Source organism: Pelodiscus sinensis, chromosome 2 (assembly GCF_052426305.1).
Source record: "Pelodiscus sinensis isolate ZL-2025 chromosome 2, ASM5242630v1, whole genome shotgun sequence".
In the NCBI taxonomy this organism is placed as follows: Eukaryota; Metazoa; Chordata; order Testudines; family Trionychidae; genus Pelodiscus; species Pelodiscus sinensis.
Genome location: NC_143053.1, coordinates 15,131,582 through 15,143,385, shown reverse-complemented (window position 1 = coordinate 15,143,385; position 11,804 = coordinate 15,131,582).

The following is an 11,804-nucleotide window of genomic DNA, read 5'->3' as shown; positions in this document are numbered from 1 at the left end:
AAAGAACAGAGGGGTTTTTCCGACATTGGTAAACCCTTTTTTATGAGGAAGAACTCCTTTTCTGAAAGAGCTCTTTTAGAAAAAAGCGTGTGTGGACAGGGAAGTGGGAGTTCTTTCACAAAAAAAAGAAAGGGGAAAAAGCACAGGTGCCCTGGTGGCTACTCCGCTCATGTAATCACAGCGTTCATTCAGCGTGGACGCTATCTGTCGATGCACTTTGGCAGTGTGGATGCTCTCTTTCGGAACAAGTTTTTTCGGAAGATCTCTTCCAGAAAAGCTTCTTCCAAAAGAAACCTGCAATCTAGACATAGCGGCTGTGTCTACACTGCACCCCTTTTCCGGAAAAGGGATGCAGATTAGACACATTGTTATTGCAAAGGAAGCGGGGATTTAAATCTCCCCCGCTTCATTTGTATAAACATGGCTGCCGCTTTTTTCCGGCTCGGGGCTTTGCCGGAAAAAAGCACCAGTCTAGATGGTGATCTTTCAGAAAATAAGGCCTTTTCCGAAAGATCCCTTATTCCTACTTTCAAGTAGGAATAAGGGATCTTCCGGAAAGGCCTTATTTTCCGCAAGATCCCATCTAGACTGGCGCTTTTCTCCGGCAAAATCCCGAGCCGGAAAAAAGCGGCAGCCATGTTCATGCAAATGCCGCGGGGGATATTTAAATCCCCCGTGGAATTTGCAATTCCGAAGTGTCTCATTAGCATCCCTTTTCCGGAAAGGGGTGCCAATGTAGACACAGCCAGCCTGAGTGGAGCAAATTTCCCCGAAAGAACACGAACTGAGGCTGCTGGACCTGAGATAGGATCAGGTCCTTCAGCAGTGTTTTAGATTGGTTCATCTACATATGTTGTTCTATTCCCAAGGAGTCCCAGAAGGGTTGGTACACAGCCTTTGTGCCTCCCTCCCCCCTGCGTTCTTTCTTTGTTGGCATCACACAACTGATACTTGTTTTCTCTACAAGCAATGAAAGCAATACATTAAGAGGGCATGGTAAGAATTAGCTCCAGCCTGTGTTTTGCGAGAGCAAGATCATAGCCCAAACTGGATTTTAGCATGTAATGCTACATTCAGGAGACTGGACTTGTTGGCCTCTCATGGTTCCTTCCAAGTTCTAGTATTCTATGATTCTTCACAAAAATCACAGAGCATGCTTGAGGAGGTTGTTATAAAAAAATATAGTGCTAAAAATGATATTTAACCAATGATCGCCCTCTAGTGATAAGAGTGCAGTACTTAAGAACATAAAAATGGCTCTACTGAGTCAGACCAAAAGTCCATCTAGCTCAGTATCCTGTCTACCGATTGTGGCCAATGCCAGGTGTGCCAGAGTGAACGAACAGAAAAGTTAATCTTCAAGTGTTCCCTCCTGTGTCACCCGTTCCCAGCTTCTGGGAAACAGAGGCTAGGGCACCAGTACTGAAGGGGTACTTGAGTAGTGCATATTGTTCTGGGCTGTTTTGGATGCTGGCATACGAATGTGGGTTCTATTTGTGTTTCTTGGAAGTTGTAACCCTTGTTCAGCGGGATAGTGTCTCGCCTATGCAACTGTGCATTGAGAGGATGGAGACAACTATGCTGAGAGGGGTTTTGTACTGTATGTGGGGCCTTTGATGGGTAGCATAGTTACATAGAGTGGGTTGACATTTCTGACCCAAAGCTCCTAAGATGTACCAGATCCTGTCTCTGCAATGACTAAGGCTACGAGTCAATCACAGAGGTCATAGAATCCATGACTTCCAAAAACTTGCATGACACTGGCGCTCCGCAGCAGTTCAGCCACCATGATGGGGGCCCCAGAGCTCCCCAGCCCTTGATGACAACATGGGATCCCACAGATCCCAGCCTCAGCAGCTTGACCCCACAGCTTCCAGTTGCCGTGGGCGGCGACGGAAGCCCCCAGCTCCCAGCCCTGCAGTCAGGGGTCCCTCTCAGATTCAAGTGGGGCAGAATGCTGGCCCCTTCTCCCTCCCACTTTAGTCAGGAATGTTTTTAGTAAAAGGGACACGTCACGGCTTCCGTGAATTTCTGCTCATTGCCCATGACCTGTCCATGACTTTTACTAAAAACCTCTGTGACAAAAGCAGAGCCTTTGCAATGACTAACGGCACAGGTTACTCTCAGGCAGTGGCTCTCAACCTGCAGCCCCATCAGCACACAGCTGCAGCCCTTGTCACATTCTTAGGACCATACAGTTTGTATCAGATGCGGCCCAGATAACACACTGTGGTCCACTTATGTGTCCTGCTATGGTAACTGTGGTGTCTCAGGTATGGTGCTGTCTTCATCTTTGTTCTAGAAGCTGATCCAGCCCAAACCATAACGGTATGGACAAACTAATGGCTCTCTAGGCACTGATGGGCTAGGGGAGTATTAAAGGCTTTTGCAGTGCAGATAACTGGGTTAATCTGTGCTAATAAAATACTAGAGTGTGCTGTAGTAATATGGCCAAAATACCTCACTAAGGCAACAGTAAACAGTGGCCGTTTGGATTATTGCTATAGCAGATTTGTGTAGTTCCCCATCTGTTGCATGTGGCTATTTCTTCTTTCCTCCCACCATTTGTATAACTTCTCTATTCAGCTTGTAACCTCTTTGGGTTAAGTACAAGCATGAGCACAACAAAAATAATGCTTAGCTCTTTTCCTCAGTAGATTGCAAGGCCCTTTAAAAAGGAAATGAAACTTTTCCATGACAGAAAAAAGACTTTGAATGAAACCCTAGTTTCAACTTTAAAAAAAACAACAACTTTGTGAGAAAAATTTTCAAGCATTATACCTAGGGTTGCCAAGTGTCCAGTATTGACCCAGACAGTTCGGAATTGTCACCTCCTGTCCAGTAAAAAAATTCAGAAAATACCAGACACTTTTCTGTTTTTTTTCTCTGCCAGGAGGCAAAAATTCCAGACTGTCTGGCTCAGCCAATCCTAGTGCTTAGCGAGTTCTGCAGGGGAGCTGTCTGGCCCAGCGCAGGAAGTATGATGGCAGGAGGCCGCCGGCAGCCTGTTAGGGCTAAAAAGCCTCACCACACATTTCTTAAAGGGGACATGCTTTTTTTTTTTTTTTTTTTTTTTTGCTTAACAACTCTTAGGGTCCTTTTTTTGGTTTATTTTTTCTGAAACCATCAAGCAACCCTACACCCATTGTACAGATGGGGAAACTGAGGCATACAGCAGTGAAGTGACTTGCCCATAGTCATCCAGCAGGCCAGCAGCAGAGCAAGGAATAAGACCTAGCTCTCCTGAGTGCTTGTCAAGGGCTCTATTCACTAATGCACAGTGCTGTTCTCAGTTTAGGACTCTAGATGCTCCTGTAATAGAAATAATAGTTTGTACTTCTTAAAGACAGAACATTTCCAAAGGAGGAAAGCTTCTGTTTTCAATGAGTTCATGTTGTTAATTTACAGCACTGATTTGTTTTCCCGGTTTCCTTGGTGCTTATTTAGCATCCAAGCATTCTCCCATAATTGAGAGCAAATGGACCCAAACCTCACAAGCCATCCATCTGAGTAGTCCAATGAGCAGTTACTGCTGTCACTGAATGAATGTTTTTATGTGCCACAAAGCACACTTCAGTCTGCCATGGTGAAGGCCATTTAAATGCCCGAGCAAACAAACATTACTGCAGCCGCATGCCCAGTTATACCGGATAGTTGTTCCTGCTTGGGTTGCTCATGTTTCTAAGGAGGAATTGCAACAAATAAAGGAAGAAAGTATGTATTTAAAACGTCAATGCACAAGGCAAGAAACATACACCCAAGAGTACAGCTGGTGTTCTAGTGTGTGTGTGTGAGATAAAAAAATAATAGAGCTGTCATAACTACAGGGGTAACCATACTTGAGACTCCTTTTATTCCCTTAGCTGATAGGCTGGGTTTCCTGCACCACGCTCCATGCAGTTCAATCACTCTCAGACTGGATCTTCGTTAATGGCAGAGACGCACCTCCATTGCGGCATCACTCAGAATATGCTCTGGTAGCCCGTGACTGCATGAGTTTGCAATGGCATCAAAATAACAGTTCACAAACAAAGCATCAGGGCTTAAATTCTGATCAGTTATTTCCCAGAGACCCCTCCCCTACTACCCCCAACATGCTATAAAAATTCTAGGGCCCAGAGGGGAAGAGAATAAATCTTAAAGCTCTGGGCTTCACCCACTAGGCTGGGTGAGTTTGTGTGGAGTTCAGAGCTTCTGCCCTGCAGAGGGTGGAGGGGTAAAGGCTTATGCCTTGTGGGCAGACAGGGCTACAAGTTTAAGCTACAGGGAATGGGGTCTCAGGGCTTTACTCCATGGCGGGGTGTGTGTGTGTGTGTGTGTGTGTATGTGTGTGCATACGTGTGAAAGAGAAGGAAACCAGGGCTTGAGGTTTCTGCGCTGTGAGAGTTGCTAAGGCCCTCTGGGGGGTTGAAAATATTCAGCTGCACTCTGCTCCAGACAGTCGCAGATGAATTTAAGCCCTGCAAAGCATCGTTTATCCCTCCCGCAGAGGTATACAGTATTTGGGGAAGTGGGTTAACACAAGGAATAAGCTAGACAGACTGCCTTCCCTATGCTTAATCTCTTTACTAGGGCTGTCAAGCGATTAAAATTTAATCATAATTAATCATGCGATTAATCATGGTGCTAATAATAGTATGCCATTTATTTAAATATTTTTGGGTGCTTTCTACATGTTCAGATACATTGATTTCAGTTATAACACAGACTATTAAAGTGTAGAGCACTCATTTATTTTTATTACAAATATTTTCACTGTAAAAAAGAAAGAATAAATAGTATTTTTCAATTCACCTAATATAAGTACTGTCGTGCAATCTATGTATCATGAAAGTTTAACTTGCAAATGTACCGTTATGTACAAAAATAACTGCACTCAAAACCAAAGCAGTGTAAAACTTTAGAGTCTACAAGTTCACTCAGTCCTTTTTCTTGTTCAGTCAGTCACTTACTTATGGGAGATAATGCTGTCTGCTTCATGTTAACAATGTCACCTGAACGAGAGATGTTCACGTGGCACTCTTGTAGCTGGCATTGCAAGATATTTACATGCCAGATGTGGCAAAGATTTATATGTTCCTTCTTCATGCTTCAACTGTTATTCTGGAGAACTTGTCTCCCTGCTGAGGATGGGTTCTGCTCAATAACGATCCAAAGCGCTGCAGACCAATGCATGTTCATTTCCATCGTCTGAGTCAGATGCCACCAGCAGAAGGTCGATTTTCCTTTCTGTTGGTTCAGGTTTGGTAGTTTCTACATAGCTCTTTAAAAACTTCTAAAAGCATACTCCACACCTTGTCCCTCCCAGATTTTGGAAGGTATTTCAGATTCTGAAATCTAGGGTCGAGTGCTGAAGCCACTTTTAGAAAGCTCACAGTGGTACCATCTTTGAGTTTGTCAAATCTGCAGTGAAAATGTTCTTAAATTGAAGAACACGTGCTTAGTCGTCATCCGAGATGGCTTTTCAGATCTGGCTGGAAGGAGGAATCACTCCCAATGACTTTCAGCAGTTGAATCAGCACTCAAGGAAAGGCCACTAGAATGAAATGAAGGATTAGAAACATCTTGGGGGTTTAAACTAGCATTTGAAATTCTAGACTGAGGAGCGAATTCTTGATTACATTCACAGGCAGGAAGGTCTATCCATTCTGGAGAGTTTAGCATAATTGCTATAGAACCTTTTGCTTTTTAAAATTCTCCAGGACTTCTCCTGCCCCACTCCCACACCACACCAACTCTGTCCATTTTGGGGTCAGCTGGCCCCAGCATGGTGATGCCGGTGGTTATCCCCCAGTGGTTATCACAGGCTGGGCGGATCTGCCTTTTAAATTCCAATATTGCTAGCTTGTGAAGAAGGTACAGCAATATTACATAAGAGAGAATTGCAAAGAGGCTTGGGATAAGAAATGAAAATTCTTTGTGGACCTCCCTCTCCCTCGCCCCACCTTCTGTTCTAAATCTGATTTGTCAGTTTAATAATGTGTTCATTCTTTTCCTTGTATTCCTTTGGTATACAGGCAGTCCCCGGATTACATGGATCCGACTTACATTGGATCCCTACTTACAAACGGGGTGAGGCAACCCCGCACTGGCTGCTTCCCCCCAGCAGACTAGGGAGACGCGAAGCTAGCGCCCCTCCCAGCAGACCAGGGAGACTCGGAGTGGCTTTTCTCAGCAGACACCTCAGCTTGAGAATAAAGGACTGAGGGAAGTGAGGTGTGGGAGAATAAAACTGAGCTCTGGAGAAATGTTTGGCTAGAGTTTCCCCTACAATATGTACCAGTTCCGACTTGCATACAAATTCAACTTAAGAACAAACCTACAGTCCCTATCTTGTACGTAACCCAGGGACTGCCTGTATATGGTCATGCCAGTTCTCTTTCAGAATATGATCTGAGGAAGTGGGTCTGGTCCACAAATGCTCATCACGTATTAAAAACCATCTTGTTAGTCTTTAAAGTGATACATAGTTTTTCCTTTTGTTTTAGCGAGATCAGACTAACACGGCTACCTCTCTACTGCTTTCAATTGTTTCCCGTGCAGCAATGACACATGCTCCATAACCATGGATGGTAGAACAAAAAGTAATCAGCTTAACTGGCAGCCAGGGAGAGTTAGGTTAGATGTGAGGAAAAACTTTTCAACTTGAAAAGATAGCACAGCACTGGACGAGGTTACCAGGGCAGATTGTGGGATCCTCATCACTGTTTAAGAACATCTGTCAGGGATGGTCTAGATTTACTTGGTCCTGCCTCGGAGCAAGGGGGTATTGGACTAGCTGACTTCTTGAGGTCCCTTCCAGCCCTACATGTCTATGATTTTGTGCTGATATGGGAGGAGTGGCACTTAGGTGAAAGGGCCAGAGACAAATGATTAAAAATAGATTTATAGCACCCTCTGGTGGCCAAATAATTTTACATGAAAAAATAACTATAGCTTTATTGTACGATTTGTGGAACTATTTAAAACAGTGTCATTATGTGACTTTTCCATAAGGACCCATAAACTCTACACTCTCACAGAATGCAGTGACTTCTACCCTGAAGATTACACGTATGATCTTGTGGTAAAGCACATCGGGAAACAGATGTTCTGGTTGGATTCAGTAACAGGTTCTACCAAAAATCTGCCTATAAGGATTGTGAGTTCAATCCTTGAGAAGGCCATTTAGGGATCTGGGACAAAAATCTGTTAGGGATGGTATTTGGTCCTGCTGTGAAGGCAGGGGACTGGACTCGATGACCTTTCAAGGTCCCTTCCAGTTCTAGGAGATAGTCATCTCCAGTCACTTGGGACTTGATTTTCTGAGTTGCAGGCACTCAGCATCTCTGAAAATCAGGACTCTTGGGGCTCTCTGCCTCAGGTCCCCATTTGCACACCTGCTCTTCCATCATGTGTCTAGCTTGCTTGTTGTGTCATTTACTTTTACACTAGGGATGTAAGCGAATAGTTGAGTAGTTGATTACCCAATAAGCCTAGGCTTCTTGGGTAGTCAAGATGACTACTTGCATTTCCCCCCCTTGCTGCCTCTGTATGAGAGGCAGCAAGGGGAGGGAGAAGGAGCTAGTGCTGGGGGGAGCTGGCTTAAAAGCTGGTTCCCCCCAGCACCATCTCCACAGTACTGGCTGTCGTCCCCCGTGCTGCTGCCTCTATCAGAGGGGAGGGAGAGGGGAGACTGACACTGGGGCGGGGTGGGGAGGACACATAGGGGCTGCTGGATCTGGCACGATTGTAAACTCTTCAGCTGGAGAGTCGTCTCTTGCTCACACTAATAGATGTGGAGGTAAAGTATTGTAAACCACAGACATTCAATGGGTGCGGGAAAGAAATCTGAGAAGCATCAATCCTGACAAGTTACCCAGGAATGCTACTGGGCCGCAGTTTAGACATGAGTTTACAATGGAATGTGGTGATAAGACAGGGCATTGTGGTTTTGGAGCTTTTATCAGCGAGACTTCATATACTGGAGCAAGGAGTTTCTGAAGCTAGTGCCAACCCTACCACATCTGGAATAATGCATTCAGACTGGGACACTTCTCTACCATTAAGATATTGTGGAAAAAGGAGGGAATTCAGAAAAGAGCAATAAAAATGAATTATGTGGCAAGATTAATCACCAAACTCTATTTGCCCATCTCCAGCGAATAGATGGCTCACTTTTGATTGGTGAAACAAAACCATCCTTGCCACCATGGATGTCTTCATGTGGGATGTTGGTGTATAGAGCTTCTACATCCATGGTGGCAAGGATGGTGTTATTGGGGAGGTTATCGATGTTTTTGTAGATGTTTTGAAGCACTATACACCAACATCCCACATGAAGATGGATTACAAGCTATTAGAAACACTATCCCAGAGGACACCACTGCCAACCTGATAGCAGACCTATGTAACTTCGTTCTCACCCACAATTATTTCCAGTTTGAGAACAACTTATACCTCCAGATCAGCCATGGGTACACGCATGGCCCCACAGTATGCTAATATCTTTATGGCTGACCTAGAACAACGTTTCCTCAACTCCCGTCCCCTTTTATCCCTTCTCTACTTACGCTACATCAATGACATCTTTATGATCTGGACGCATGGCCAAGTAACACTGGAGACATTCCACAGAGATTTCAACAACCTAAACCCCACCATTAACCTCAGCCTGGACCATTCCACACGAGAGATCCATTTCCTGGACACCACAGTACAAATCAACAATGGAAAATTAGATACCACCCTCTACAGAAAACCCACTGAATCATACAGTTACCTATATGCTTCCAGCTCCCATCCAGAACACACCATACAATCCATCATCTATAGCCAAGCCCTTCGATACAACTGCATCTGCTCTAATCCCACTGACAGAGACCAGAAACTTCAGGATCTCTACCAAGCATTTATAAACCTCAACTACCCACCCAGAGAAATAAAAAAGCAAATTGAAAGAGCCAAACGAATACCTAGAAACCATTTACTACAAGACAGACCCAAGAAAACCAACAATAGAACACCACTTGTCATCACCTACAGCTCCCAACTTAAACCTGTCCAACACATTATCAATAAATGACAGCCTATACTGGAACAGGACACTAAACTCCAAAAAGCTCTGGGAGACAGACCCATAGTCTCCTATAGACAACCACCTAACCTCAAGATGATTCTTACCAACAACCACAGGACATACCACTCTAATACCAACCCTGGTACTTTCCCTTGCAACAAACCCCGTTGCCAGCTTTGTCCACATATTCACTCTGCTGACACCATTATTGGGCCTAACCAAGTGAGTTATAAGATCAAGAATACATATTCGTGCGCCTCCAGAAATATAATTTATGCTATCATGTGCCGAAAGTGTCCGTCTGCTATGTACATTGGACAAATGTCTCAGACACTTCGCCAAAAAATCAATGCCCACAAAACAGACATTAGACAGGATCACAAAGAAAAAACAGTTGCTTGCCATTTCAACCAGAAAGGACACTGTCTCAATGACCTACTCACCTGCATCCTACTTCAGAAGACATTCAAATCTGCACTTGAAAGGGAATCCTCTGAACTGGCATTCATGCTAAAATTCAACACTCTCCGTGGGGGGCTGAACAAAGACTCCAGCTATCTTACCCATTACAAAGATAGCTTCCCCAATTATCACCTCTAATACTATTAACTCACAGACATCTACCCTTCCCCACCTCTAATATCATTAACTCACAGGCATTCACCTTCCTTCTCCCCCCCCGCCCCCGCATCCCGCTTCTGTTCTGAAATGTGATTTGTCCTTTTCATATGTGTTCATTTTTTTAAATTGTATCCTTTGGTATATATGGCTGTGACTATTTTCTTCCACTATTTGATCTGAGGAAGTGGGTCTGGCCCACGAAAGCTCATCATCTAATAAACCATCTTGTTAGTCTTTAAAGTGCTACATAGTCCTGTATTTTGTTTCAGCTACACCAGACTAACACGGCTACATTTCTATCACTATTTTGATTGGTGACTCACTTTATCAGTGTTAATTTTGTCTAGGTTGCAAAGTAACGACTATGAGAGGACAGAAATGGCAGTAAGCATATCGAAGGGTATGCTCTAGCTTGGAGGAGAGAATAATTAGCCTAATTTGGAGTGAGGGTCATTATAAGTAATGGGTTGAAATTAAGAACGGGAGATGTAGGCGTGCATGCAGGGGTTCTTCTCCTCCCAGGTCAGTGGGTGGCCATTCCACCCCACTACAGTTCCAAAAGCCCTGGTCCTTGGTCAAGGCAGGGCAGCAAACAAATGGGCTGTGTTTAGACTGGCATGATTTTGCACAAATACTTCTAACGGAAAAGTTTTTCCATTAAAAGTATTTGCGCAAGAGAGCGTCTATACTGGCAAGTGCCTTTGCGCAAAAGATATGCTTTTGCGCAAAAGCATCCATGCTAGTGTAGACACTCTCTTGCGCAAGAAAGCTCCGATGGCCATTTTAGCCATCGGGCTTTCTTGCGCAAGAAATTAACGCTGCTGTCTACACTGGCCTCTTGCGTAAGAATACTTGCACAAGAGGGCTTATCCCTGAGCGGGAGCATCAGAGTAGTTGCACAAGAACCACTGATTTTGTACATTACAAAGTCAGTGTTCTTGTGCAAATACTCATGCCCAGTGTAGACAGACGGCAAGATTTTGTGCCAAAATGGCTGCTTTGGCGCAAAATCATGCCTGTCTAGATGCAGCCGTGCAGTTTAGGGGTTTGTAAGCCACAACCAGAAGTTCTGAAGCCCTGGCCCTAATTCAGGGTGAGGCAGCAAACAAACTCTGTTTTAGCTCTGAGGTCCCATTCAAGCTGAGCTCGAGAATACTGGGTGGTTCAGAGATAGTGATAGGGGAAACTGCCACCAGGAAAGAGAGTGGCAAGGGGGACGCAGGCCCACCCATTCCTCTGCGTCCCAGCCAAGGGCCCTGACAGCAGCGGAGCAATCTGCTGCTGGGTCAGCGGGGAATCGAGACGGCAATGTGCTGACCACTGCCACGGCCCAGATAAGCTGTGGCCCCTGGGCTCCTTCCAGTTCCCCTTTCATGGGTACCTGGGGCTCCAGCAGGTCTGCGAGGTAATTGGGGCTTGTCCGCTCTGGTGAGTCTGTTGATCCAGTCCAACCATCTGCCTTTAGTAGATGTGGGGGTCCTGGCCAGTCCTCGGCCTCGCCGCCTGGGAGCACAGGGCCAATGTCTGCCTCCTCAGCTAGCTGGGCCCTACTGCTCTCCTGGGCTGGCCTTTTATAGTCCTGGCCACGCCTCCTGACTTCCAGTCAGGTGTGGGGTTGGGCACAGGCTCTGTCCAAACGGGTGGGTGGAGGGGCTTTTCCCCTCCCAGGTCAGTGGGTGGCCATTCCACTCCACCACAGGAGAATATAAATGACTACCAAGGAGAACTTACTGACAGCAAAGTAAATTTGCTTACTATGGAGCAGTCTCCTATGGGAAGTAGTATAAGGCCATGTCCCCACTTACCAGAGGATTGAAACTCTAGTGGTCTTATCTGCTGGCCTAGCTGGCCTAGCAAACATTTGCTACATCAAATGCTGAGGGTGCCCCCATCAGTGTTGGTACACCTCAATGTTGCAAGGAGTAAGGGAAGTCGATGGGAGGGTTTCTCCTGTGACGTAGCTGGAGTTGCGTACCTTAAGCCAACCTTTCCCCTGTAGAGAAGAGCTGGCCTGAGTCTTGAAGATGAGTTCTTTCCCCAAACGTCCAGGCGAAAGCTGTTTCTGTTCATGAAAAGACTTCAGCTACAGATTGTAACAGTTAATAAAACAGATGAAGAGGTGCTT